Source organism: Herpailurus yagouaroundi, unplaced genomic scaffold, assembly GCF_014898765.1.
Source record: "Herpailurus yagouaroundi ecotype Mexico unplaced genomic scaffold, PumYag 28, whole genome shotgun sequence".
NCBI classification, from domain to species: domain Eukaryota; kingdom Metazoa; phylum Chordata; class Mammalia; order Carnivora; family Felidae; genus Herpailurus; species Herpailurus yagouaroundi.
Window position 1 is genome coordinate 63822453 of NW_024412376.1, and position 23544 is coordinate 63845996.

Below are 23544 nucleotides of genomic sequence, written 5' to 3' on the forward strand. Positions count from 1 at the left end.
GATAATTGTGCTAAATGAGAGAAAGTTGGTATAAACAAAATGGACTTCGGAGTCAGGCTGACCTGCATTCCAATCCCTGTGCCATTTCTACATCGGCCAAGTCTCTGAGCCTCAGTTTCCTCATCTTTAAAATCTATACAATAATACCTTTCTCATAGAAAGGATCCATTAGCTGTCTTTTCCCAGTGGAATCATACAGAGTACTTAAAATACACAAAAGTGTAATGTAAGAAATGTACAGCAGTGTAAAACAATGCTGTGTACAATTACCTTAAGTACAATTTTAATGCACTGTTCTCTCATTTATATCAATTTATATTTATACCCATACACAACAGAATGATGTGCACTGTATTTGTTTTCTTTCTTTTTTAAAATTTGTATAACAAAAAGCCAAGAAAGTTCTTTATTTTCTTGGCAAAAATAATGTGATTAATAAGTAAAGATGTCTATTTACAGAAATCTCTAATTACTGGAAGAGATGCAGAGTCCTATTTAATTGCTTAACCTCAGCCTTAGGTCTATAATACCTTAACATTTCCAATGCTCACCTAAATTGTACAAGGACATTTCTGTTTTTCTGGACATTTTACTGTGGGTAACTTATAAAAGCCTTACTATGACTTATAAATTTTTTTGTGAGTATTTTAATCAACTGGTGCTCATCATGACAAGTGCACTCCTTAATCCCCATCACGTATTTCACCATCCCCCCACCTGCCTCTCCTTTGATAACCATCAATTTGTTCTCTATAGTTAAGAATGTTTCTTGGTTTGTCATTTTCTCTTTTTTCCCTTCGTTGATTTGTTTCTTAAATTCCGCAGAAAAGTGAAATCATATGGTGTTTGTCTTTCTCTGTCTCACTTAACATTATAATCTGTAGCCCCATTTATGTTGTTGCAGATGGTAAGATTTCATTCTTTTTTATGGCTGAATAATATTCCATTGTATGTATATGTGTGTGTATATACATATATATACGTGCACACACATACACCACATCTTCCTTTTCCATTCACCATTCAAAGGAGACTTCAGCTACTTCCATTTCTTGGCTGTTGTAAACAATTCTGGGTACATCTGTCCCTTTGAATTAGTGGTTTTGTATTCCTTGGATACCTAGTAGTGTAACTGGGGGATTGTAGCGTAGTTCTATTAACTTTTTGAGGAATCTCCGTAAGTTTTCCACAATGGATACACCAGTTTGCAAGAAAATTCCTTTTTCTCCACATCCCTTCCAACACCTGTTGTTTCTTCTGTTTTTTAAATTTAGCCATTCTGACAGGTGTGAGGTGATATCTCATCATAGTTTTGATTTGCATGTCCCTGATGATGTGATGATGAACATCTTTCATGTGTCTATTAGCCATCTGCTATGTCTTCTTTTGAGAAATGTATATTCTGTCTTCTGCCCATTTTTAAATTGAATTATTTATTTTTTGGGTGTTGAGTTTTGTAAGCTTTTTATGTATTTTGGATACTAACCCTTTATTGGTAGGTCATTTGCAAATACTTTCTTCCATTCCCTAAGTTGCCTTTTAGTGTTATTGATTGTTTCCTTCACTGTGCAAAACATTTTATTTTTATACAGTCCCAGTAGTTCATTTTTGCTTTTGTTTCCCTTGCCTCAGAGGATCTACCTAGGAAAAAAACTGATATGGCCAGTGCCAGAGAAATTACTGCATATGTTCTTTTCTAGCATTTTTATGGTTTCACATTTAGATCTTTAATCCATTTTGAATTTATTTTTGTGTATGGTGTAAGAAAATGGTCCGGTTTCATTCTTTTGCATGTAGCTGTCCAGTTTTCCTAGTACCATTTTGTTGAGAAGACTGTCTTTTTCCCATTGGATATTCTTTCCTGCTTTGTTGAAGATTAATTGACCATATACTTATATGTTTATTTCTGGGTTTTCGATTCTCTTCCATTAATATATGTGTCTTTTTGTGCCAGTACATACTGTTTTGATCACTACTGCTTTGTAATATAACTTGAAGTCTGGAATTGTGATGCCTCCAGCTTTGCTTTTCTTTTTCAAGATCATTTGGCTATTTGGGGTCTTTTGTGGTTCTGTACAAATTTTAGGATTGTTTGTTCTAGTTCTGTGAAAAATGCTGTTGGTATTTTGATATGGATTACCTTAAATGTGTAGATTACTTTGGGTAGTATGAACATCTTAACAATATTCTTCTATAAGCATGGAATGTCTTTGTTTCTTTGTGTCCTGTTCAATTTCTTTCATCAGTGTTTTTTAATTTTCAGAATATAGATCTTTCACCTCTTTGGTTAGGTTTATTCCTAAGTATCTTACTATTTTGGTTGCAATTGTAAATGGGATTGTTTTCTTAATTTCTCTTTCTGCTGCTTTATTACTAGCTTATAGAAATGCAACAGATTTCTGTATATGACTTCATATCCTGTGACTTTACTGAATTCATTTATCAGTTCTAGTAAATATTGGTGGAGTCTTTAGGATTTTCTATATATAGTATCATTAACATCCACAAATAGTGGAATTTTTACTACTTCTTTACAGATTTGGATGCCTTTTATTTCTTTTTTGTTGTTTAACTGCTTTGGCTAGGACTTTAACTACTATGTTAAAGAAATGTGATGAGAGTCATCCTTGTCTTGGTCCTGACCTTAGGGGAAAGTCTCTCACTTTTTCCCTTTTAAGGATGATGTTAGCTGTGGGATTTTTATTTATGGCCTTTATCATGTTGAGGTATGTTTCCTCTAAACCTACTTTGTTGAGGGTTTTTAATTATAAATGGATGTTAAGTCTACTGAAACAATAAAATTATTATAAGGTTCTTATCCTTTTTTTTATTTTTTTTTTAATTTTTTTTTTATGTTTATTTATTTTTGAGACAGAGAGGGACACAGAGCATGAACGGGGGAGGGTCAGAGAGAGGGAGACACAGAATCTGAAACAGGCTCCAGGCTCTGAGCGGTCAGCACAGAGCCCGACGCGGGGCTCAAACTCACGGACCGCGAGATCACGACCTGAGCCGAAGTCGGACGCTCAACCGACAGAGCCACCCAGGCGCCCCTCCTTTTTTTTTATTAATGTGATGTATCACGTTGATTGATTTTCAAATATTGAACCACCTTGCAATCCAGGAATAAATCCCACTTGATTTGGGTAAATGATTTTTTTCATGTGTTCTTAGATTCAGTTTGCTAGTATTTTGTTGAGGATTTTTGCATCTGTGTTCATCAGCGTTATTGTCCCATGGTTCTCTTTTTTAGTGGAGTCTTTATCTGGTTTTGGTATTAGGGTAATGTTAGCCTCACAGAATGACTTTGGAAATTTTACTTCATTTTCTGTATTTTAGAATAGTTTAAGAAGAATGAGAATTAACTCTTTAAATTTTGGTAGAATTTGCCTATGAAGCCGTCTGGTCCTGGACTGTTGGTTTTTGGGAGTTTTTTGATTACTGATTCAATTTCTTTGCTCATAATTGTTCTCAAATTTTCTATTTCTTCCTGTTTCAGTTTTGGTAGTTTATATATTTATGGAATTTATCCATTTCTTCCAGATTGCCCAGTTTGTTGGCATATAGTTTTTCATAATATTCTCTTATGATTGCATTTCTGTGGTGTTGGTTATTTCTCCTTTATCATTTGTGACTTTATTTGGGCCCTTTCTCTTCTTGATAAGTCTAGCTAGAGATTATCCATTTGTTAATTTTTTTTTTCCCCAAAGAACCAGCTCCTGGTTTCATTGATCTGTTTGTAGCAGGATTCTCACACAGAGAATCGTGACACCGAGGCTTTTCTTTCCAGGAAGCAACTTTATTCCTACCAACAACACTTAGTTGAGTACATACCCGAAGAACTAAGCCCCGAACACCACGTGGCGTAGTTTTTATTTATTTTTTTTTACTTCCTTGTCTCCCATATATGGTAACACACAAACATGTAGTCTGATTAAGTGGTCTCATGTTACAAGGTCATGAGGGATGTTGTCAAGTACACGAATAGCAAGGTTGCCTTGAGATTTTGTTTGTTTCTTTTTCCTTAGGAAGGGGACCCTACCACATGTTTTTTTTTTAGTTTTAATATCATTTATTTCTGCTCTAATCTTTATTATTTCCTTCCTTCTGATTTTAGATTTTGTTTCTTATTCTTTTTCTAGAGCCTTTATGTATAAAGTTAGATTGTGTATTTGAGACTTTTCATACTTCTTGAGGTAAACCTATATTGCTATAAACTTCCCTGTTAGAACGCTTTTCCTGCATCCCAAAAGTTTTGAGCCATTGTGTTATCATTTTAATTTGTTTCCATGTACTTTTTTGTTTCTTCTTTTATTTCCTGGTTGAGCCATTCATTGTTTGGTAGCATGTTATTTAACCTCCAGGTATATGTGGTCTTACCAGATTTTTCTTGTGGTTGACTTTTAGCTTCATGGTCACAAAAGACACATGGTATGACTTTAATCTTTTAATTTGTTGAGGCTTGTTTTGTGGCCTAATATATGATCTGTTGTGGAGAATGTTCCATGTGTACTTGAAAAGAATGTGTATTCTGTTTTATGATGGAATGCTCTGAATATATTTGTTAAATCCATCTGGACTAGGGCATCATTCAAAGCCATTGTTTCCTTTTGATTTTCTGTTTAGGTGATCTGTGTAGTAATGTAACTGGAGTGTTGAAGTCCCCTACTATGAATTGTATTATCATTGATTAGTTCCTTTGTATCTGTTTTTAACTGTTTTATGTATTTGGGTGTTTCTCTGTTGGGTGCACAGATATTTATAATTGTTGTATCTTCTTGTTGGATTGTCCCCTTCATTATTATTCAGTGTCCTTTTTCTTTTATTACAGTGTCTGTTTTGAAATCTAATTGTCTGATATAAGTATTGCTTTCTATTGACCTTCCCAAACTTAGGAATCTTTAAGCCTTTAAAAATAATCTTTGTCTTAACATGCAATAAGAAAAGAAATAAGAAGTAGGGTAATTTCTCCTCCCCTCATCCATCTCTTCTCCTTATGCATTGCTTGCACAAATCTGGTCCACTACTAAATGTTAGGTTTGGTGATAGTAAATTTGTCAGTTAAGAAAAAGAATGAGTTTTAAATCATTTGGTATTTTGAGTTGAAGGTAGAACTGGAATAATATTATCTCTAGCAGATACAGAGACATTGGTAAAGAGGAAATGATGAATTCTTTACAGAGATATGAGGTGAACTTAAAAGAGACATTTAAGTGGGAGTTCCCAGACATTTCTTCTCATTCCTCCTGATGAATTATTGAGCACCAGAAAGAGGTGTATGAGTTGAAGCATATTAATTAATGAATTTCTTTTTACAGTTTCCACCATCATGACCTACAGTACTTAAGAGCTCCAGGCATTAGCCTTCATCCACAGGAGGGGATACAAGGAAAATATTGATAGAATTTCACTGCCTAGCCCTACTAGTCTAAGAGTTTTAGTGGGGGACTTTCCCATAGCTTCCATACAGGTGCAGTTCTAGTTATTCTATAGAATTGTGCTTTGTGGAATCATGCTATATAGCACAGTGCCACTCTAGGAAAAATAGGTACATAACAAACATCATATGAAAGAGAGAAATGAGTACCATATTCTAAAAACAGATAAAAAGTACACTGAATTTTAGGTATCATCAGTTACAAATAGTTGACAGGAATAAAGTAGTTGAAGAATAGGAAGAGTAACACACCCCAATTGTCTTTCATAGGCCAAAGAAGTTGGAGGAGCTGAGACATGATGATAATAGTTGAATCATAGTAATCTATGTTTTTCACATGTCTAGATCTGAGTCAGTTCACCATTCTTTGAAATCAACTATTTGGAAATGAGGGCTCCTGATATCACATTAGGAATGGAAGATACACCCAGAGAACTTTTTGTGTGGTGCAGTTCATGAGTGCTTATATGTGTGTGTCTTTTTAGAAGGAAAGTTTGAACTTAGTTGTTTTAGAACATGTTAAACTTCAGTTCAATTAAACTTCAGTGCCCCCAAATGCTACACTTAGTAACTAAAGTTAATGTTTTATAGAACTTGAGGAACATGAGTTCTCTTATTGTGTGTGCCTAAGTTATCTCTTGGAAGGAAATTAAATTATTAAGTATGTAAACATACTCCAGTTTGGTACACAAATGTATCATTTAGAAGAATCATTAGAGAAGTTCTATACATGCAGACATAAACTTCAGATTCTTTACTGTTCTAATTTTTTACTTTGTGTCTGTATATGTGTGTGTGTGACATTTGAAAGCCAAGTTATTATCAGCATCTGCCAACTTGACCAGCCAAGGGATATGCAGTTGCTAGATAGCTATTCTAAGCTTGATTTCCTGATAAATTCTCACCTTCTCTCTTCAACAATTTTGATCTCTTGTTCTTATTTAACAGCCAGAGTAATATGATTGCTCCGCTCTAAGCAGTTTTTCAGGATTGATCTATCAAATAAGAACCTGTGTAGTTCCTCATTCATTAAAACATGGAAATTCAAGCCTAGGTCTGGTAATGGTAAAAATTGGGTTGCAGTCTGAAAACAGAAGGAGCTTCCCTGGCAGCTGTGGCTGAACTGTCTTACCCCAAAACCATACAGTGTGATTTTTTTTGTGTGTAGGGGTTATTATTTTCCTTATAAAACCTCCCAAGACAAATGATTTAACAGGCCCAGTTTGTAGAAATCAGATTTCTAGAGTGGTATGTATTATAGCAATTTAAAAGGAAAAAATTGAGTTGAGCTATACTTTTAAAATAGAATAATTGTCAAAACTATATACAGGTATATATACCTCTTTTTATTGCACTTTGCTTTACTGCACTCCCAGATACTGTTTTTTATGAATTGAAGGTTTGTGGCAACCCTGCATCAAACATCTGTCAGTGTCATTTTTCCAACAGCATTTGCTTTTTATGTCTCTGTCTCACATTTTGGCGGTTCTCACAATATTTCAGACTTTTTCATTATTATTATATTTGTTTTGATGATCCTTGATCAGTGATCTTTGGTGGTGTTATTGTAATTGTTTTGGAGTGCCGCAAACTGTGCCCATGTTAGATGACAAACTTAGTCAATAAATGTTGTTTATGTTCTCACTGCTCCACCTGCCAGCCTTTCCCCTGTCTCACTCTCCACCTCTCCCTCCATTTGGGCTTCCCTATTCCCTGAATCACAGTAATCTTGAAATTAGGCTAATTAATAACCCTGCAGTTTCCTCTAAGTGTTCAGGTGAATGGAAGTTTTGCACATCTCTTCCTTTATTTATTTATTTATTTATTTATTTATTTATTTATTTAGTGTCACATTAGGTCTTTATAGTGAACTATATAAAAGATTTCAAATATGGTACAGGTATGAGATTTATAAGGAAAATTACTTAAAAGACAATAAGCAATATAGTGTCACGTCATAGTTGAATCATTAAACTCTTACTGAGACTCCTTCTGAATAGAGGTATATTAAATACTTATAAAATTGATTATTGATAATGGATATTGATATTGATAATGGAATTATCAGTTTTAAGTTTTATTATCAGTTTTAAGAACTCGCCATCTTTGAATCTTTCTCTTCCATCAATGAGGCCTACCCTGAGTACTCGAAATAAAAGCGAGCATCTCTTTCCTGCTGCACACTCGGTTTCCTCTCACCCAGCTCCACTTTTATTCTGATGGCATTTGTCATTATATGATATGCTAAAAAGCTTACATATTTTTTTTTCTTGTCTAGAATACAAGCACTGCAAAGGCTTGAACATTTGTTTGTTTTGTTCACTGTTGTGTCTCAATTACCTCGAAAACTGCCTGACTCACATTGTAAGTGTGAAGAAATGCTTCATGCTTGAATGACTGAATGAACAGAGGATATTATATAAATCCCTGTTTAATATTGCTTGTCCTCACAATTTCTAGAATAATCATCTGACACAAAACTCGCCTTGTGCTTAAATCGGATTATGCTGGCAGAATAATGTGAGAGGCCCATGGACAGCTCCCCTTGGAATATCTTCTTCAGCAGTGCCTAAAATTAAACAATTAGTATATGTCCTCATCTTCTTTTCCTCCTCCTCCTCTTTTTTTTTTCCCCAAAGGAAGGTGAGGTACTTTAAAATTCAGATGCCATTGGGAAGGGTAACATATTCCATGCCTAACATCTTAATGAGAGCACTACCTATCGTTTCTGCTGTTACTCCTTTGACCCAAGCCAGAGGTATCTCCTCCTTAAATTACTGGAATCATTCTAATTGGGCCCTGTTCTTCCACTGTGATTCCTATAAAGTCTCTTGTTAGCACAAAACCACACTAATTCTTTCAAAATTACAACAGATTATGAGTCTCTTACGCTCCAAACCTCCAATGTCTCCTCATTTCTCTCATTTTAAAGTCCTGAGTCTGTGCCATGGCCTGCAACACCCCATATAACCTGTGACTGTGTCTCCTACACTGCATCTCTATACTTCCCTCTGACTTTATCTCCTGTACTTTTTTTTGCTCCCTTTGGCCTCCTTACTATGTTTCAAACACACCTTAGGTTACCAGCATCATCTGTTCCTCCTCTTCTCTTTATCCAGATAGCCTCATGGCCAAGTCCTTGCCTCTCTAAAGATTTTAGGTTTAGTTAAAGATTTAGATAAAGATTTTCTCACTGAGAAAGGGTACCCACACTACCCTTTTTTTTTTAATTGAAGCTTGTTAATATACAGTGTAATAATGGTTTCAGGAGTAGTGATATGACACCCAGTGCTCATCCCAACAAATGCCCTCCTTAATGCCCATCACCCATTTAGCCCATCCCCCCATCTAATACTCCTCCAGCCACCCTCAGTTTGTTCTCTATGTTTAAAAGTCTCTTAGGGGCGCCTGGGTGGCGCAGTCAGTTAAGCATCCGACTTCAGCCAGGTCACGATCTCACGGTCCGTGAGTTCGAGCCCCGCGTCAGGCTCTGGGCTGATGGCTCAGAGCCTGGAGCCTGTTTCCGATTCTGTGTCTCCCTCTCTCTCTGCCCCTCCCCCGTTCATGCTCTGTCTCTGTCCCATAAATAAATAAAAACGTTGAAAAAAAAAATAAAAAAAAAAAAGTCTCTTAGAGTTTGCCTTCCTCTGTTTTGTATTATGTTTCCTTCCCTTTCCCTGTGTTCACTGTTTTGTATTAAATTCCACGTGAGTAAAACCATATGATATTTGTCTTCCTCTGAATTATTTCACTTAGCATAATACATTCTACTTCCATCCACATTGTGGCAAATGGCAAGATACCATTCTTTTTTTTTTTTTTTTAATGTTTATTTATGTATTTTTAGAGAGAGTCAGAGAAAGGGACAGAGAGAATCCCAAGCAGGCTCCACCCTCAGCATGGAGCCTGACGCAAGGCACAATTCCACGAACTGTGAGACCATGACCTGAAATCAAGAGTCATACACTTACGTGACTTACGTGACTTACACTTACATACAAAATCAAGAGTCATACACTTACGTGACTGAGCTAGCACCCCAGATTTCATTCTTTTTGATCACTGAGGGATATTTCATTGGGGGTGTATATATATGTATGCATACGTATGTATATATACGTGTGTGTGTATATATATATATATATATATATTATATATGTGGTGTGTGTGTATATGTTATGTATATGTATTAAATATGTAACATATATTATATATATATCATATACACACACACACACACCACACCTTCTTTATCCGTCCATCAGTTGATGGACAGATGGGTTCTTTCCATGATTTGGCTATTGTTGATAGTGATGCTGTAAACATTGGGGTACATGTGCCCCTTCAAATCAGCTTTTTTGTGTCCTTTGGATAAATACCTAGTAGAATAATTGCTGGGTCATATTGTAGCTCTATTTTTAATTTTTTGAGGAATCTCCATACTGTTTTCCAGAGTGGCTGCACCAGTTGCATTTCCACCAACAGTGCAAAATTGTTCACCTTTCTCCGCATCCTCACCAACATCTGTTGTTTCCTGAGTTGTTAATTTTAGCCATTCTGACAGTTGTGAGGTGGTATCTCATTGTGGTTTTGATTTATATTTGTCTGATGATGAGTGATGTTGAGCATCTTTTCATGTGTCTGTTAGCCATCTGGATGTCTTCTTTGGAAAACTGAAGCAGCAGAAAGAGAAATCAAGGAATCAGTCCCATTTACATTTATACCAAAAACCATAAAATACCTAGGAATAAACCTAACCAAAGAGGTAAAAGATTTGTATGCTGAAAACTATAGAAAGCTTATGAAATAAAAAAGTTAAAGAAGATCGTAGGGTAGTTGTAGTTTTAATTTTTTGAGGAACCTCCATACTGTTTTCCAGAGTGGCTACACCAGCTTGCATTCCCACCAACAATGCAAAAGAGATCCTCTTTCTGTGCATCTTCGCCAACATCTGTTGTTGCCTGCGTTGTTAATGTTAGCCATTCTGACAGGTGTGAGGTGGTATCTCATTGTGGTTTTGATTTGTAATTCCCTGATGATGAGTGATGTTGAGCATTTTTTCATATATCAGTTGGCCATCTGGATATCTTCTTTGGAGAAGTGTCTATTCATGTCTTTTGCCCATTTCTTCACTGGATTATTTGTTTTTTGGGTGTTGAGTTTGTTAAGTTCTTTATAGATTTTGGATACTAACCCTTTATCTGCTATGTCGTTTCCAAATATCTTCTCCCATTCCGTCGGTTGCCTTTTAGTTTTTCTGATTGTTTCCTTCACTGTGCAGAAGGTTTTTATTTTGATGAGGTCCCAATCATTCATTTTTGCTTTTGTTTCCCTTGCCTGCAGAGACGTGTTGAGTAAGAAATTGCTGGGGCCAAGATCAAAGAAGTTTTTGGCTGCTTTCTCCTTGAGGATTTTGATGACTTCCTGTCTTATGTTTAGGTCTTTCACCCATTTTGAGTTTATTTTTGTGTATGGTGTAAGAAAGTGGTTTCTGCATGTCGCTGTCCAGTTTTCCCAGCACCACTTGAAGAGACTGTCTTTATTCCATTGGATATTCTTTCCTGCTTTGTCAAAGATTAGTTGGCCATACATTTGTGGGTCCATGTCTGGGTTCTCTAATCTGTTCCATTGATCTATGTGTCTGTTTTTGTGCCCGTACCATACTGTCTTGATGATTACAGCTTTGTAATACAACTTGAAGTTGTATTTGGTTTTCTTTTTCAAGCCAATTGCTTTGGCTATTCGGGGTCTTTTCTGGTTCCATACAAGTTTTAGGATTGTTTGTTCTAGCTCTGTGAAGGATGCTGGTGTTATTTTGATAGGTATTATATTGAATATGTAGATTGCTTTGGGTAGTATTGACATTTTAACAATATTTGTTCTTCCTATCCAGGACCATGGAATATTTTTCCATTTTTTGGTGTCTTCAATTTCTTTCATAAGCTTTCTATAGGTTTCAGTGTATAGATTTTTCACCTCTTTGGTTAGATTTATTCCTAGGTATTTTACGGTTTTTGGTGCAATTGTAAATGGGATCGATTCCTTGATTTCTCTTTCTGTTGCTTCATTATTGGTGTATAGGAATGCAACCGATTTCTGTGCATTGATGTTACATCCTGCAACTTTGCTGAATTCATGGATCAGTTCTAGCAGTTTTTTGGTGGAATCTTTTGGGTTTCCCATATAGAATATCATGTCACTGCAAAGAGTGAAAGTTTGACCTCCTCCTAGCCGATTTGGATGCCTTTTATTTCTTTGTGTTGTCTGATTGCAGATTCAAAGACTTCCAATACTATGTTGAATAAGAGTGGCGAGAGTGGACATCCCTATCTTGTTCCTGACCTTAGGGGGAAAGCTCTCAGTTTTTCCCCATTAAGGATGATATTAGCAGGTCTTTCATGTATGGCTTTTATGATCTCGAGGTATAGTCCTTCTATCCCTACTTTCTTGAGGGTTTTTATCAAGAAAGGATGCTGTATTTTGTCAAATGCTTTCTCTGCATCTATTGAGAGGATGGTATGGTTCTTGTCCTTTCTTTTATTGATTTGATGAATCACATTGATTGTTTTGTGGATATTGAACCAGCCCTGCATCCTAGGATAAATCCCACTTGGCTGTGGTGAATAATTTTTTTAATGTATTGTTGGGTCCGGTTGGCTAATATCTTGTTGAGGATTTTTGCATCCGTGTTCATCAGGGAAATTGGTCTATAGTTCTTCTTTTTAGTGGAGTCTTTGTCTGGTTTTGGAATCAACGTAATGATCTCTTCCTAGAAAGAGTTTGGAACTTTTCCTTCCATTTCTATTTTTTTTGTATAGCCTCAAGAGAATAGGTGTTAACCCTTCCTTAAATGTTTGGTGGAATTCCCCTGGAAAGCTTTCTGGCCCTGGACTCTTGTTTTTTGGGAGATTTTTGATTACTAATTCTGTTTCTTTATTGGTTATGGGTCTGTACAAATTTTCTATTTCTTCCTTTTTCAGTTTTGGTAGTTTATATGTTTCCAGGAATTTGTCCATTTCTTACAGATTGCCCATTTTGTTGGTGTATAATTGCTCATAAGATTCTCTTATTATTGTTTGTATTTCTGCTGTGTTGGTTGTGATCTCTCCTCTTTCAGTCTTGATTTTATTTATTTGGGTCCAATCCTTTTTCTTTCTGATCAAACGGGCTAGTGGTTTATCAGTTTTGCTAATTCTTTCAAAGAACCAGCTTCTGGTTTCATTGATCTGTTCTACTGGTTTTTTGGGTTTTTTTTTGGTTTCAATGGCACTGATTTCTGCTCTAATCTTTATTATAATTTCCTGTCTTCTGCTGCTTTGGGGTTTTATTTGCTGTTCTTTTTCCACCTTTTTAAGGTATAAGGTTAGGTTGTATATCTGAGACCTTTCTTCCTCCTTTAGGAAGGCCTTGATTGCTATATACTTCCTTCTTATGACCGCCTTTGCTGCATCCCAGAGGTTTTGGACTGTGGTTTATCATTTTCAGTGGTTTCCATGTACTTTTTAATTTCCTCTTTAACTTCTTGGTTATTAGCCCATTCAGACTTTAGTAGAATGTTCTTTAGTCTCCAAGTATTTGTTATCTTTCCAAATTGTTTCTTGTGGTTGATTTCAAGTTTCACAGCGTTGTGGTCTAAAAATACACATGGTATGATCGTGATCTTTTTTGTACTTGTTGAGGGCTGATTTGTGTCCTAGTATGTGATCTATTCGGGAGAACATTTCCATGTGCACTAGCAAAGAATGTATATTCTGCTGCTTTAGGATGAAATGTTCTGAATATATCCATTAAGTCCATCTGATGCAGTGTGTGTTGTTCAAAGCCATTGTTTCCTTGTTGATTTTCTACTTAGATAATCTGTCCATTTTTGTAAGTGGGGTGTTGGAGTCCCCTACTATTATGGTATTATTATGAATGAATGGATAAAGAAGATGTGATACACACACACACACACACACACACACACACACACACACAATGGTGTATTCCTCAACAATCAAAAAGAATGAAATCTTGCCATTTGGAACTACACGGATGGAACTAAAGGGTATTATGCTAAGCAAAATTAGTCAGAGAAAGACAAATATATGATTTCACTCATATGAGGACTTTAAGATACAAAACAGATGAACATAAGGGAAGGGAAGCAAAAATAGTGTAAAAAACAGAGAGGGGGATAAAACGTAAGAGGCTCTTAAATATGAAGAACAAACAGAGGGTTACTGGAGGGGTTGTGGGAGGGGGGATGGGCTAAATGGGTAAGGAGCATTAAGGAATCTACTCCTGAAATCATTGTTGTACTATATGATAACTAACTTGAATGTAAATTTTAAAAAATAAATTTAAAAAAAGTTAAGGAAGATACAAACAAATGGAAAAACATTCCATGCTCATGGATAGAAGAACAAATATTGTTAAAATGTCTATACTACTCAAAGCAATCTATACATTCAGTTCAATTTCTATCAAAATAACACCAGCATTCTTCACAGAGCTAGAACAAGCAATTCTAAAATTTGTATGGAACCAGAAAAGTCCCTGTATAGCCAAGTAGTGTTGGGGGAAAAGAAAAAAATCTGGAGGCATCACAATCCTGGAGTTCAAGCTGTATTACAGAGGTGTAATCATCAAGACAGTATGGTACTGGCACAAAAACTGACACATAGATCAATGGAACAGAATAGAGAACCCAGAAATAGACCCACAAATGTATGGCCAACTGTCTTTGACAAAGGGAAGGAGTATTCAATGGGAAAAAGACAGTCTCAGGGCACCTGGGTGGCTCAGTTGTTTAAGTGTCTGACTCTTGATTTGAACTCTGGTCATGATCTCACCATTCATGAGACTAAGACCACATTCAGCTCTGCACTGTCATCGTGGAGTCTGCTTGGGATTCTCTCTCCCCCCACCCGCCGACCTTCTCCCACTCACTCATGTGTGTGCTCTCTCTCAAAATAAATAAACATGAAAAAGAAATTTTTTTCAAAGATAAAAGACAGTCTCTTCAAAATTGGTGCTAAGAAAACTGGACGGAGACATGCATGAGAATGAAACCAGACCACCTTCTCACACCATACACAAAAATAAAATTCAAAATGGATGAAAGACATAAATGTAAGATAGGAAATCCATCAAAACCCAAAAGGAGAAAACAGGCAACAACCTTTTTGATCTCAGCTGCAGGAACTTCTTTCTAGACATGTCTCCGGAGGCAAGGGAAACAAAAGCAAAAATGAACTATTGAGACCTCATCAAGGTAAAAAGCTTCTGCACAGCAAAAGAAACAACAAAACTAAAAGGCAGCTGATGGAATGGGAGAAGATAGTTGCAAATGACATGTCAGATAAAGGGTTAGTATCCAAAATCTATAAAGAACTTAGCAAACTCAACACCCAAAAAACAAATAATCCATTCAAGAAATGGACAAAAGATCTCTCACTTTCCACAACACATTTCTCACTTTAAATTAAAAGCTAGAAAATGATTAAGCTTAGTAAGGCATGTTAAAACCCAAGAGATGCTGAAAGCTAGGCCTCTGACACCACACAGTTAGCCAAGGTGTTAATGCAAAGGAGAAGTCCTTGACAGAAATTAAAAGCGCTACTCCCTGAGAAAGTGAAACAGCCTTATTGCTGATAAAGAGAAAGTTTAAGTAATCTGGATGGAAGATCAAACCAGCCCCAACATTCCCTTAAGCCAAGGCCTAATCCAGAGCAAGACTCTCTAACTTTCTTCAGTTCTATGAGGGCTGAAAGAGATGAGAAAGCTGCAGGAAAGTGTGAAGCTAGCAGAGATTCATGAGGTTTAAGAACAGAAGCCATCTCCATGACAGATGTGCAAGGTGAAGCAGCAAGAGTTGAAACAAGCTGTAGCAAGTTATCCAGATCTAGCTAGGATAATTTATGAAGGTGGCTATACTAAAAAACAGGTTTTCAGTGTAGACAAAATAGCCTTCTATTGGAAGAAGATGCCATCTAAAACTTTCATAGCCGGAGAGGAAGAGTCAATGCCTGGCTTCAGAGCTTCAAATGACATGCTGACACTCTTGTTAGGGGCCATCCCAGCTGGTGACTTTAAGTTGAAGCCAGTGTACATTTACCATTACAAAAATCCCAAGGTCCTTAAGAATTATGCTAAATCTTCAGCCTGTGTTCTATAAATGGAACAACAAAGCCTAGATGACAACACAACAGTTTACATTACAACATTGAGACCTGCTCAGAAAAGAAGATTCCTTTCAAAATATGACTGCTCATTGACAATGCACCTAGTCACCCAAGAGCACTGATGGAAATGTACAATGAGATTCATATTGTTTTCATGCCTGCTAACACAGCATCCAGTCTGTAGCTCATGGATCAAGGATTCATTTCAACTTTCAAGTCTTATTATTTAAGTAATGTATTTTTAAAGGCTAGAGCTGCGATAGAAAGTGAATCTTCTAATAGTCTGGACAAAATAAATTGAAAGCCTTCAATAAGGCTCTTTTCATCTATATTGAAAATCTCTTATTTAGGGTAGCCACCTTGAGATGGAATGTACTCCTGATGAAGATGCAATGAGGATTATTGAAATGAAACAAAGGATTTAGAATATTACGTAAATTTAGTTGATAAAGCAGCAGCAGGGTTTGAGAGGATTGATTACCAATTTTGACATGTTTTTTAATTTTTTATTTTTGAGAGAGAAGAACGTGAGCAGGGGAGGAGCAGGAAAGAGGGAAACACAATCCAAAGAAGGCTCCAGGCTCTGAGCTGTCAGCACAGAGCACAATATACTGCTTGAACTTACAGACCACAAGATTATGACCTGCGCCGAATTTGGACGCTTAACCGATGCCCTGATTCCCAATTTTGAAAGAAGTTCTACTGTGGATAAAATGCTTTTAAACAGCATCTCATGATACAGAGAAATCATTCATGAAAGGAAGAGTCAGTGGATGTAGCAAACTTTATTGTTTTAAGAAATTGCCACGGCCACCCCAGGCTTCAGCTTCCACCATCCTAATCAGTCAGCAGCCATCAACATGGAAGCTTGACTCTCCACCAGCAAAAGATTATTACTTGTGCTCTGTATTATGTAGCTGCTTTATACATCATGGCAACCTATTCTCCTCATTTCACAGATTGGGAAACACAACCAGAGAGTTAAGTCATAAAGTAGTGTTGGGAACTTTTCCTCTTCCGCGTTCGGTGGTTGGGGAGCCTGTGAATTAATTGACAACAGGTTAGTAGGAGAAAAGTTTGGGGAGTGCTGCCTGAACAACTAGAAGTAGGGGTTTGTATATCAGTGCAAGAGAGAGGTGTGAAATATGTATGGTAATTTCTCATATTTGTTTATGTAATTTCTCATCTAGGTTTCCTTCCTTGGCTGGAAGTTCGAACCAAGAGGATTTATGGCAGCTTCTCAGAAAGCTCTGCCTTTAATCAGATAAGGGGAACAAAAAAGGCTTCTTTCTGTATCTGATTTGCATTTCCCTTACATGCCAACAAATTGGACAACCTGGAAGAAATGGATAAATTCCTAGAAACATCTTCATATGTCTGTTGGCCATGTGTATATTTTATTTGGGAAAATGTACCTGTTTCTGCCCATTTTTTAATTGGATTATTTTTTGGTATTGCGTTGTGTAAGTTCTTTATGTATTCGGGATACTAACACTTTATTACATATGTCACTTGCAGGTAACTTCTCGCAGTGAGTAGTTATCTTTGTCTTCTAGTTTTGTTCACGGTTTCCTTGCTATACAGAGCTTTTTATTTTGTTCTAGTCCCAATAGTTTATTTTTGCTTTTGTTTCCCTTGCCTCAGGAGACGTATCTAGAAAAATGTTGCTTGTGGCCGATTTCAGAGAAATTACTGCTTGTTCTCTCTTCTTGAATTTCTATGGTTTTAAGTCTCCATTTAAGTACTTAATCCATTTTATAAGAAAGTGGTCCATTTTCATTCTTTTGCACGTAGGTGTCCAGTTTTCCCAGCACCATTTGTTGAAGAGGCTTTGTCCCATTGCATATTCTTGCCTCCTTTGTCAAAGATTAACCATGTACTCGTAGGTTTATTTTGGGGCTCTCTATTCTATTCCATTGACTTATGTGTCTGTTTCTGTGACAGTATTACACAGTTTTAATTAGCTTTATAGTATAACTTGAAATCTGAGATTGTGATACTTAAATTTTTTATTCTTCATTTTCTTTTTTTTAAGTTTTTAAATTGTTATTTTATTCTTCATTTTCAAGACCACTTTGGCTATTCAGTCTTTTGTGGTTCCATACAAATTTTACAATTCTTTGTTCTAGTTATCTGAAAAATGCTGTTGGTACTTTGATAGGGATTGCATTAAATATATAGATTGCTTTGGGTAGTATGGACATTTTAACAATATTTGTTATTCCAATCCGTGAGCATCAGATATCTTTCCATTTGTTTGTGTCGTCCTCAATTTCATCAGTGTTTTTTAGTTTTCAGAGTACAGGTCTTTCACCTTTTGGTTAGGATTATTTCTAGGTATCTTATATTTTGGGTGCAATTGTAAATGGGATTGTTTTCTTAATTCCTTTCCTGCTACCTCATTATTAACGTATAGAAATGTGTATTGATTTTGTATTCTGTGACCTTACCAAATTCATTTATAAGTTCTAGACGTTTTTTGGTTGAGTCATGCAGGTTTTCTACATGTAGTGTCATGTCATCTGCAAATAGTGGGAGTTTTGCTTTTTCCATACTAATTTGGATACCTTTTATTTCTTTTGTTGTCTGATTGCTGTAGCTAGGATGTCCAGTACTATGTTGAATAAAAGTGGTGAGAGTGGACATTCTTGTCTTGTTCCTGATCTTAGGGGAAAAACTCAATTTTTCACTATTGGGTGTGATATTAGCTGTGGGTTTTCATATATGGTCTTTATGCCGTTGAGGCATGTTCCCTCTAATCATACTTTTGAGGGTTTTTATCATGAATGGATGTTGTACTTTGTCAAATGCTTTTTTCTGCATCTATTAAAATGACCATACGATTTTTCCCTTCTCTTGTTCATGTGATGTATCATATCAATTGGTTTGTGAATATTGAACCACCCTTGCATCCCAGGAATAAATCCCTTAATTGTGGCAAGTGATTTTTTTTAATGTATTGTTGGATTTGATTTGCTAGTATTTTTTTGAGGACTTTTGCATCTATATTCATCAGAATATATTGGTCTATAGTTCTCTTTCTCTGTAGTGTCTTTATGTGGTTTTGGTACCAGAGTAATGCTTGCCTCATAGAATGAATTTGGAAGCTTTCCTTTCTCTTCCATTTTTTGGAATAGTTTGAGAAGAACAGGTATTAACTCTTCTTTAAATGTTTGGTAAAATTCACCTGTGATGCTGTCTGGTCCTAGAATATTGTTGGGAGTGTATTTTATTAATGATTTCATTGCTGGTAATTAGTCTGTTCAAATTACTTAATTCTTCCTGATTCATTTTGGGAGGTTTTATGTTTCTAGGAATTTATCCAATTCTTCTAGGTTGTCCAATGTGTTGGCATGTAATTTTTTTTGTAATACTCTCTTATTATCTTTGGTATTACTCTGGTATCAATTGTTATTTCTCCTCTTTCATATCTGATTTTGTTGAGTCCTTTCTCCTGTTTTGTTGTTGTTGTTGTTGTTGTTTATGAGTCTGGCTAAAGGTCTATCAATTTTGTTGATCTTTTCAAAGAACCAGCTCCTGTTTTCATTCATCTATTCTAGTCTTTTAGTTTTTATTTTGTTAGCTTCTCCAATCTTTATTATTTCCTTCCTTCTATGTATTTGGAGTTTTGTTTTTTCTTCTTTTCCTACCTCCATTAAGTGTAAGGTTAGGTAGTTTATTTGAGATTTTTCTTGCTTCATGAGATAAACCTGTATTGCTGTAAACCTCCCTCTTAGAACAGCTTTTGCTAAAGATTTGGGACTGCTGGCTTTTCATTTTCACTTGTTTCCATGTATTTTTTTTATTTCCTCTTTTATTTCCTCTTTTAATTTCTTGGTTGACCCATTCATTGTTTAGTGAACATTATATAATAGACCTGTATTTGTGTTCTTTTCCATATTTTTTCTTGATTTCTAGTGTCATAGTGTTGTAGTCAGAAAAGATACATGGTGTGACTTTCTGAATTTGTTCAGACTTTTTTGTAGCTTAATACATGATCTGTTCTAGAGACTGCCCCATATGCACATGAGTGTGTATTCTGCTATTTTAGGGTGGAATGTTCTGAACGTATCTGCTAGATCTGTCTGTTCCAATGTGTCATTCAAAGCCAATGATCAGTCCATTGATGTAGGTGGGATATTAAAGTCTCTTACTATTATTATGTTACTATTGATTACTTCCTTACGTTTATTAACTGCTTTATGTATTTGGGTGCTTCCATGTTTGGTGCATAAATATTTACAATTGTTATATCTTCTTGGATTGTTTCCTTTATATTTACATAGTGTCCTTGTCTATTTTTACAGTCTTTGTTTTAAAGTCTATTTTGTCCAATATAAATAATGCTACCTCAGCTTTCTTTTGACATCCATGTGCATGATAAATGCTTTTTCATCTTTTCACTTTTAATCCACAGATGTCTTTAGGTCAAAAATGAGTTTCTTGTAGGCAGCATATAGATGAGTCTTTTTAATCCATTCCATCACCTGTGTCTTTTGATTAAAGCATTTAATCCATTTATATTCAAAGTAATTGTTGAGAGGTATGTACTTATTGCCATTTTGTTACTTGTTTTATGGTCGTTTTTGTAGTTCTATGTTCCTTCTCAGCTCAGTTTGCTGACTTTATTTAGTGATATTTTGGATTCCTTTCTCTTTATTTTTTTGCATACCTGTTACTGTTTTTTTGATTTGTGGTTACCCTTAGGTTTGTGTATAACATCTAATGCATATAACAATCTATATTATAAAGTTGATGGCTGCTTAAGTTTGAACCTACTCTACTCCTCTCTGCCCTCCCATGTTTTAGGTATATGGTGTCATATTTTACATCCTTTTATTTTGTGAGTCCCTTGACTAATTTTTACAGATATATTTAATTTTACTGCTTTTGTACTTCCTACTTTTCTTACTCTTGTTTATGGTCTTTCCTTTCCACTCAGAAGAGTCCCCTTTAACTTTTCTATTAAGGATGAGTTAGTGGTTATGAATTCCTTTAACTTTTGTTTGGGTTACTCTTAATCTCTCCTATTGTAAGTGATAGCCTTGCTGCAGGTTTTTTTCCTTCAGGACCTTGAATATATCATGACACCCCCTTCTCAGCAAAGTTTCTGTGAAAAATAAGCTGATAGCCTTATGGGATATTCCTTGTATGTTACACTGTTTTCTTTTCTCTTGCTGCTTGTAAAATGCTTACTACTTTTTGCCATTTTAACTACTATGTATCTTTGTGTTACCTCCTTAGTATGATTTTTGTTGGAGGCTCTACGTGCCTCCTGGATCTGGATGTTTCCCTTCCCAAATTTGGGAGGTTTTCAGTTGTTATTTCCTCAAATAAATTATTTGCCCCCTTTTCCCTCTCTCCTGGAACTCCTATAAGATGAATGCTTGATGGTATTGCTAAGTTCCCTAAGTCTGTCTTCATTTTCTATTCTTTTTTTCTCTCTCCTGTTCAGTTTGATTGCTTTCTATTACTCTGTCCTCCAGGTTGCCTATCCGTTTTTCTGTGCCCTCTACTATTTATTCCCTCTAGTGTATTTTTAATTTTTATTGAGCTCTTCATTTCTGAATGGTTTTTATGTTTTCTCTCTCATTTTTGAGTGTCTCATTGAGATCCCTCCCCTCTTTTCTCAAGTCCACTATATTCATATTTCTTAGCTCTGTTCATTTAATTTCTTACTGTGATTTTGTCCTGTTCTTTGATTTTGCATTTTGTCTCTCTGTGTCTGTTTCTGTGTTAGGAAAGTCAGCTCCATCTCCTGCTCTTGAGATTGATGGCCTTATGAAGAAGAGGTCCTGGGATGCCCTATAATGCAGTCTCCCCTACTCACCAGAATTTGGCACTTCAAGGGTGTCTCAATGTGTTGCATGTGCCCTGCTGTTGTAATTGAGCTGCTTTTGCAGTAGTCCAGCCATGGCTGTCTTTGCCTGTTGTGGCCAGGATTTGGTCCCGGTGTTGTTGCATCAGTCTGGGGCGGCCTTGGGTTTGAGTCAGACCAGGCAATGCCAGAGGGTAGCACCAAACTGCTGGGTGCTTTCCCTATGTTTCCCCCCGAGAGGCTTTCATTGGTGGGCAAGGCCTGCAGTGAGACCAGTTGTCTGCCCCCAGCCTACTGCTGGGGCCACAGTTGTGTGTGGTTATCTTTCCCTTTTCCTGGGACAGGAGTCACTTTGGAGTGGTGCTGCTTCCTGTCAGGTCTGCTTGCATGATGCCACCCTCGTGGCACCACTTTGGATGGGCTCTGGCCAACAGTGTATTGGAGGGGGCAGGTCTGCAGGAGAATGTGACGGCAGTTCATGCTGTTAGCAAATTAGGTGGTGAGTGTTGGACCTGCATTGGTTCCTGCTGGTATCCATGTATATAGGCTGGGAGGCAGGGGAGGAAAGTGGCACCTGCCAGCTCTTGGAGAAGTCTCCCAAGGATCCCTGCCCCTCCAGCACACACTCTGAGATTAGTAAAAAACCAAACAAAACCTCCTTCCCATACACCCCAGGTGTTAAACTGTTCTTCTATGCTGTATCTCCACAGGGCTGTTTGTTGTGCTCCACGTGCAGAGACTCCGTTCCTTGCCCTCTAGGCTTTCCACAGACCAGCCTGATTTTTATAGCATCCCATTTGTTAAGCCCTGCTGATTGTAGGAACTTGCAAAATTATGCCCCTCTGGTTTTCAAAGCAAATGCTTCAGACCATGTCTCTGCCCTCCCCACCCTCTTCCATGTTACCTGAGTTCCATGAGTCAGTTCTGCCAGTCTTTGGGTAGTTTCTGGGTTATATACACTGATACAGGTGTTATCTAGGTGTGTCCATGGGACAAGGTGAGCTCAGGGTCCTCCTACTCCACAGTCTTCTCTGGAAGTTGCCGTTATTATTTATATTGCTAAGCCCATTAATGGGAATATGTTTTTTAATTAACCCGAAATTATATGGCCAATTAATTTATGACAAAGGAGGCAAGAATATACAATGGGGAAAGATAGTCTCTTCAAGAAGTAGTGCTGGAAAAATGACAGCTACATGTAAAAGAATAATAGTGAACATGAATAATAGTGAAAAAGAATAGTGAACATGCACATGGAAAAAGCAATCATGGAGAAATAATACTGGTATCAAATGAGTCATCCATTGATTTATTATGATAGAGACTGCGTTTGACTCAGTGGTTAAGGAATATGTAGGAAAACTCCATATTTACTCTTTCTACTCTTTACTGTAAAATCAGTAACATGGAAAGTTCTTAGCTTACTTCACATTGCCTGGTTTTAAATACTGAGCTCTGTAAGTTGTCTTGCAGGGGACAAGAAAGCTTTTTTCAGATAATCTCTTTAAACCTAAGTGGTGCCAAAAAAGATCACATACTACCACAAAAATATATTCTTTTTATACCTAAGTTCTATGAAATAATCAAAATCAGATTTGTGTAAGCTGTTTTCAATCCTTATATGTAACATTTTTCAAATAAGTTTATAATTTAATTAATAATCTCCAATTATTTATAGTCAAATCTAGGTAAAATTTTAAAAGTTCTTTTATTATTTTGGGGAGTATTTTCTGCCCTACCATTATAACATTTCTTTTGTTAGACATAGCATTTATGGTGTTAGATATAAAATCTAACATCCTATCAGGAAAAAAACTGCATGGTTTCTATAGCTTCTGGAACCATTTTAGAACAAAATCTGAAAGACTGTCTTAATATAGATCTATACCAGAGATATATTTCTACATTAATAAAATATGCTTTATAAATTAATCTCAAGTCTGAGCCAGACACGGAAGGGTAGAAAGCCTAAATTCTGTACCCACATAATCAACAGTCTGTGGAAACTCTGGGAACCATGCCACTGGTCTCCAATGTAGCACAGTTGGGAAATGACACATTCTTTATGAAGCACTCATCCAGGAAATGAGTGGGTCAAAAAGCACACCAGTAAAAGGTCCATA

General features: G+C 36.4%; 1 protein-coding gene and 1 long non-coding RNA gene across 3 annotated transcripts in view; both read left to right on the forward strand.

Moving 5' to 3' along the window:
* Positions 1–23544, forward strand: part of NUDT6 (nudix hydrolase 6) — a 40733-nt gene that overhangs the window by 11522 nt on the left and 5667 nt on the right. The window lies entirely within an intron of this gene.
* LOC121030083 (uncharacterized) lies at positions 7057–23043 on the forward strand. The gene is made up of 3 exons (XR_005790053.1): positions 7057–7068; positions 14787–14791; positions 22659–23043. It is a non-coding gene; the product is annotated as an uncharacterized LOC121030083 (long non-coding RNA).